General features: G+C 42.3%; 1 long non-coding RNA gene across 1 annotated transcript in view; it reads right to left on the bottom strand.

Moving 5' to 3' along the window:
• The window catches only part of LOC130147436 (uncharacterized), a 317,093-nt gene that overhangs the window by 267,122 nt on the left and 42,995 nt on the right, over positions 1-6,976 (bottom strand). The window contains exon 10 of the long non-coding RNA XR_008821244.1: positions 113-755. This is a non-coding gene — a long non-coding RNA (uncharacterized LOC130147436). The remainder of the gene's footprint in view (positions 1-112; positions 756-6,976) is intronic.

Genomic DNA, 6,976 nt, shown 5'->3' with positions numbered 1-6,976 from the left:
TAAGCATATATATAAAAACAGTAAGAAAGATGATATCAAAAGACCAGAATCCACATTTCATCCTGTATCTATAGAGGGACTGCCTCCATCAAGCTGACAGGTGCCCGTATACCTCAGAGGTAAAAGTGGCTAAAGTGCTGACAGCAGAGTAGTCACACTTGGCTGAAAGACAGCCGAGCTGTCAGGCCGTCTGGATCTGGCTGGAGGAGCGAGTGGGACTTGCAGAGGCTGGAGACTGTGGATGTGGAATTACATAACCTGGGATGTTACACTATTTTACATCCTCGGTCCCTGAAATGCACAAGGAATAGTTACAGTCCCAGCAGAAGGACACCACCCCTCCAGTCATTTTAGTAATGTTTCTTTTTGGTTTAGTGATGGCTTGCATAGCTCCAGGCTGTCTGCTCTGTTAAAATCAGCAACCATGCTTTGTGATGGAAAAAGTCATCCTGTTTTCTCAACGAAGGTAAATCATTCACAAATCAAGAAGGGATGCTGCAGCCAGCCCTTAATTGAATTTTGTGGCATCCTGAATGACAATGCATGAATCTCCTCTCCAAATCAGGAATGAGGTATTATTACACAGAAGGATAAACGGGATAAAAATTAAAATTAATACTCCTGGAAAACAAATCAAGTACTTCTGTAAATCTGTTTACTGGCATTTCTGCTCATGGACTCGCCAGTTAAAAGTCTCTGTTATTGAACCCAGACCCATCAGAGATGATCAATGCCTAATTCCATGCCTTTTACTCCTGGTAAAAAACCATGAAGTTGCACAGAGCATTAGAAACATTACTTCAAGTAGTATGGTAAATAGACTGAGCTTATTAACCTCTGTATAAACAAGTAAGGTATGAGTTGGATTATGGAGGGTAAGACTCGTGTTTACACACATTCATCTCACATAATTAGACATCTAGGGTGGGGATAGGGTGTAACCACAAACACAGGAGAAGAAAATTGATCTATTCTCTGAAACTGCCCGCCTTTTACAGTGAGATCTAAAAGTAGATCCTATCAAGTAATAATTTGCTATGTCATTTACAACATTTAGAAATGAAAGTAGCAATTACCAGCCCTCTTTATATGTCAAAGGTTGCTAGACAAGGTTGGCTCAGCATTTTCACAGCAAAGAGCATTCAGGTCTCTCAAATTCAGATCTCTGTTGTAATCGACACCAGAGTCGTCTGTCATAAAATCAGCAGAAACAACCCAAGCAATCTAGTTTATGGACAGCTCTTCTTGTGGCAATGTTATGGAAGATTAAGGCTGGGAGACTTGCTTATTCCTCATTGCAGAAGTCCTTCCTTGTTAGCAATTTGGAAAACTTACTCTATTTTTGCTTTTACTGGGAATAGGAGTAAATAAGGAACTTCAATGAAGAAATTTTCTAATGTAGATCAACTCCACTACATACTTAACATTCTGTATATTGCAATGAGTTAATATGAGGTCACTGGCACTACTGGTGAGATTCTATCACAAGCTATTCAGGATTAACTCAGTCTCTTTTCAGAATAACTTGTTCTTAAAAACTGGGGCTTTTGCTGAGTAGTTATCTACTCTACTGAGATCAGGAAATAATGTTTGGGGTTTTTTTAAAAAAAAGTTTAATTCATAGGGTTTGTGGAAGGAGTAGGGCAAGGGAATTCCGGGTAACCTGGGGAAATATTTTCTTTTTGCTTGGTCTCACTGTCTTTTGCCACACCAACTGTCCTCTCTGAAGCTGAGCTAACAAGTCAATACTTGAAAACCTCAGCTTGCAGTCTCTTGTAAAAGCAAATTGTACGCGAGTTTAGCAGACTTCCCAAGTGCTTCTTCTCCTAGCTGAAAAAAAAACATAAGCAAAACACCACAAAACAAAACTACAATTAACACTAACAGAACTTCAATATGAAAGCAATTTAATCGTAGGTTAAAAGAAATTTCACCTCAACAAAATACACTATAAAACAGTTGAAGCATACAGGATTACCCCTGTTAAGAGGTTAGGTATGTCTGTGAGATGTTTTTAAAAAATGAATAAAAAGTTGGTGAGGCTTTTGCTTTTCCTGTGAAGGATTTTTTTGCACCCATCTCATCCCTTAGGAATCTGTTTGTGGGAATGCAGGAGCAGCTGATGGCTTTCTGGGATGCCAAATATCATGTCTTTGGGGTGAGGTTATTATCATTTTCAGTTCTTCAAATGTGTTTAGTATTATCGTGTTTGAGACCACTACAATGGGAAGGGCTGTTTTACTGTGCTCCATGGTCTACTTTACACATGGGAGTCTGGCATGTTTGTGTAAGTGAAGATGGTGTCAAAATATGAGTTTCTCTCATGTAACATAGAATTTGAAGCCAAATGGTTAGGTAGATAGCAACTGGCTGGTACTATTGCAATTACATCTAATGAAAGACTTGGGTTTAGGTCTGACTGGGGTTTAGGTCTTTCCTGGTGTCTGTTAGCTGTCTATGTAGTTTTTCATTAGCAAACAACACCATCTGAAACCTTGCATTTTGTCAAAGGTTGTCTTTTATTACGAATTAATTCAAGACAAGACAAGGGGTATGTGTTAGCTGTACCTGTTGCAGGGTAGATTTGATGGTTCCTATATACGTCACTGTTCACAGCGGCAAGCATTTTCTGTAAGAAGTATATCTGAAAACCAGACTGGGAACCTTAAAAGTGCTGGGACTGGTGAGTGCCTCCTGCTCTAAGAAACAAGCCTGCTTTTTTTTTGAAGAGGGTGCACAAGGCCACAGAAACCCAGCCCAGCAGTCTTAAGCGCAGTAGTGGGGAGATCCCTTTCCCTTCATACTGGTGAATGTGGGGGAGCCCTTCTAGCCTGGTACAAGGGTGAAGGATTTGGTTTGAAGGCTAAGCAATCAGCCTGAATCTCTGATCACGGCTCTTGACATTCAGGAATTTCAGAGCACTCATTTTCTCACATTACTTATTACTGTGCACAGCTCTAAACTATAGGATAAAGCAGGGTTAAAAAAAAAAAGCATTTCTGAGTCCCCAAGGCTTAGAAGAAATCCTCTTGTTGGGCGCCTGTTCGATGCAGATTTCCCTTTATCTACATAGATTCCTGCTGAATTTCACCTTTTCATGATTAAGAAGGCAAAGTTTGTTCAGACCCTAAGAAGAGCAACTGCCTCTTACTCACTACTTGTGTGGAAATGTCTACATTCTTTAGATTCAGCAATGATTGTGGGTAAAAGGTCTTTCTAAGGTATGGCCCAATGCCCAAATGATTTACTGCATCAGTACTTTTTAATTGAGAGCTTTTAAAATTGAGAGCTGAATCCCAAGTTTTCAGTATCTCTACTTTGTGCCTGGCTCGAGAGCAAACTGAGTGTTCAGTGTTCCCATTTTTGACATTCTGCAATTTTACACAATTTCACAACAGCGTCCTTTTTCTGTACACGGGTTTAAATATTTCAGGATTAAGAAGAGCTCACCCTGTGAGCTGACAGTCACACAGGGAGTGCAGCTCAGCATTCAGGAGCTGAGAAAAAAACCTTCGTATGCTGATTTTCTTCAGACTTTGGAATAGCTTATTTCTGGCCAGAGTGGAAAGAGTGAGGCTGTCAGACTGCCTTCTGCAGGAGGGAGCGACCTCAGCCCAGGGGAGGAGCAGGACAGCCATCCACGAACAGCTTGTGAGCGCTTCCCAGGCTGACTTCTGTGTCGGAAGGCGCCACAAACCAGAGTCAGCGACCGTAACAGTGCTCCCCTGCATGAGCACAGACAGCAAGCTTGGGATTCAGGACATGCTTCCCCCTCTTTCGTAGATTATTTTTTTTCCTCCCTCTGTTGTCAGCTTATTCTTAGGCATGATAAAATGAGGATGAGAATGGTCATATAATTATTTTCATTATAAAAACATTTGAGAGTTCACTACAGAGTTTATCTTTCTTTTTCCTCCCTTAAAAAAAGACACGGCCAAGAGCTCACTCCGCATAAAGATGTTTGACTCTTTCATATAAATAAGGAAAATCACTTTTGCCAATCAGTGCAGTATCAGCTTTGCGTTTGCAAGTTGGCTTGAACACAAAATGACCTTTCTACATTCATGTGTATCCACTTCTCTAGAATTAATCACCCATTCAGCTGGTAGTTTATTTAAACATAAACACACCAAAAAGGTGCAGTAAGAGTGTTTTCAGAATCCAAATATTTGCTTTCTACTTCTTTAACCACCTGCCCACCACAAGGGTGGAAGCTGCCAACTGGGAGCTGAAAGCAACATTTGGTCTTCGATTAGTCATATCTAAATTTCTTTTTTTTTTTTTTTCTTCCCTGTGAAATAGTGCCGCAGGGACGAATGTATAACAACAGAGGGCAAACTAGGTCACTTGAAAACCAACTCCTGGGGCATGTCTGGATTGTGAATGAGTTCATGACTTTCGTTAGGAGCTCTCGTTCTCCCATTGAGATTATATTTCCTGCAGACAGATCACGTTCAGTGAGCCAACAACTGCCTCTAGGCAACCAGGATATAACGCCGTGCCCTGAGCAGCACAACACTTAACCTTGTGGGATATTGTACACAGGGTTTGCGTGTGTGTGTGTGCGGGGAGGAGGGGGAGCCCTCTTAATATTACTAACACTGACGCCACAGAGCACTTTTGCAGTAGTGTGTGCTCTTAGTTGTCTGTTCGAAGGGAAAGGATCATGTGGAACATTTCGTCTCCCTCATGGCATGAGAAATGTATTTTACGGCTATTAATGTTAATCACTTGTGTTGGGGCTGGGCCAAGGATGCCCAGTGATAGACCAAGATCACGTTAGGTAGTTTACAGCAAAGGAAAAAGATTGCTTACTGAGACAGAGGCCAATTTATTAACTAAGTATCTAGGCTACAACTCTCTGTGAGCTCCAGGAGGAGCAGGGAACTATCCGGTATAGGAACCAACAAAAGAAATACCCAGATATGTGCTAATCCTGTTTGGGGAGCTGGGGGTTGGTGGGTCTGCATGTGGCTGAGCATGAGGGTCGTTCGCAGCTGGGCCTGCTGAGCCTGGATTTCACATCTGTCCTTATGAAGTCTGGAAGGCTTACCTGGAAAGATTCCCAGAGAAAGGAGCTGGATGTGACCCAGTTCCACGGCTTATTTTTCAAGGTGGCAAATTCCCATGGGGCTGCGTTATAGAAACAGCCTGGCCAAGGGAGGGGAGTGCATATCCTCCACAGGCCTGCTTAAAATTAACAAGAAACTTGAGTGTTAGAGTTGAGATCGATTGCCCTAGCACTCAGATAATTTCTATGACTAAATAAGGCATTTCTAGAAGTAGGGGCTTTTTCTGAAAGGAGGAAAACAACGTGAAGTGTCCTCAAACAGCTGCTTTAGGTCTGCTTTCTATGGTATAGCAGCGGCCTACATTTGGTGTAAGGTTAAACAACTAGAAGGCTTTATACTGTGCTGCGGCTGGTGGCTGTTAAACCCAGAATGCCTTAGAACTGTCATTAGATTAGAAAGACTTAGACCTGATTTAGATTGGCTCATCTGTAACTACTACACTATTTGGAAAGTTTCCTTGAATGTACAGAACCAGAATCTGGAAAGTCAGAGTTGCACAGCATTACTCAGCATAGGCCTACCCAAATTTGTGAACCAGCTATTGTCATTTTGTCTGACAGTAAAAAAAGTAAAGGTGGTCACAAACCCAACTTTGTTGATGAATTCAGAATGAAAACCAGTGAATTAGCACAAAATCCACAGGTATTTCTGCTGGGGTGGCTTTCAGGGCTATCTTCAAAGCCTGCAATGCTATTCATCTTCTTTGGCAAATGAAGCAGGATTGTTGCCCTGAAACGGAAAGCTTTACTACTAGGTGCAAGAGCTTCCTATTTGTGGTTGTGTGCCATGACAGCTAGGAGATGGTTCAGACACAACCAGCCACACAAAAGCTTTAGGTTAAACACTGCAGCCTAATTAGCACGTTAACTAATACCATTATCACAATAAGAAAGTTAAAGAAATAAGCATTTATCTTTAGGCCCAAATCTGCCAAATCTAAGCCTACTCAAAGCCAAATTTTCTTTTGACAATATTAGAAAATACTACAAACTCCTAAAACAGCACTACTGTACAGAAAGAAATTAGAATAGAACAGCATAGTTCCAGTGGGAAAGGGCTCACAACGGCGATCTAGTCCAAATGCCTGAGCACGCCAGGGCTGACCAGAAGTTAAAGCATATAGAAAACAAACCTCTTTGCATCACCGGCACACCTGGGAGCTCCCACTACCTGCACCGCTGCGTCCTGTCCCTTTGCAAAGGGCTGCATGGGGAACCTCAGGCTTGTGTGGGCTGCTAGGGGGACCTCCCCCAAAAACTTGGCTCCCCCAAGCTGGCTCACCTCAACAGCATCGTTAAGAGTTATCCCAGCTTCTGTACGGCAAACCGAACTGATTTCAACTCCTCCCCCCAGGCCTCCTCTCTACCCTCAGTTTTGAGAACTCAGACAAGCAGATATATTCAGCTTTCAGTTCTCAGTTCGTGCATGTTGCCAAATACTTGGATAGTTTCTCTGAGGAAAGCTTAAGAAAGCTCTAGAACAACTCAAATAGTCTCATTCATTGCAGAGCCCCCAAAGGATGTCAAATTTAAACTGAAGTCCTGCTTGGAGAGGAAATGAAAACAGAGAGGAAGGGGTTTGGGATAATCAGAGGGTTTTTAATTAGTTTGTGGTTGAGGCAGCGGAATTATGTGCTGTAATACCCCGGTGCCTGTACGTACGTTGTTCCCTCCAGGGTCAGCTCTGTGAATTTGCTGACTGACAAGAGGAAAAGGTAACCTTATTGCTTCCTCCTCCCGCACTCTAGTCTCAAATCAGCACAGCGCTGTTAAATTCTACTTTTACCTCTACCTCTCCTTGGCTTTACAAGAGTTATCCCAACGCAGCAGTGAAGAGAAATGACAGTTAGGTCATGTACATATCTCGCTTCTGGACTCTTCAACCACTATTGTGGCTACAAGGCC

The sequence above is a fragment of the Falco biarmicus genome, chromosome 1 (genome assembly GCF_023638135.1).
Source record: "Falco biarmicus isolate bFalBia1 chromosome 1, bFalBia1.pri, whole genome shotgun sequence".
NCBI classification, from domain to species: domain Eukaryota; kingdom Metazoa; phylum Chordata; class Aves; order Falconiformes; family Falconidae; genus Falco; species Falco biarmicus.
This window is presented reverse-complemented; position numbering and strand designations above follow the sequence as displayed.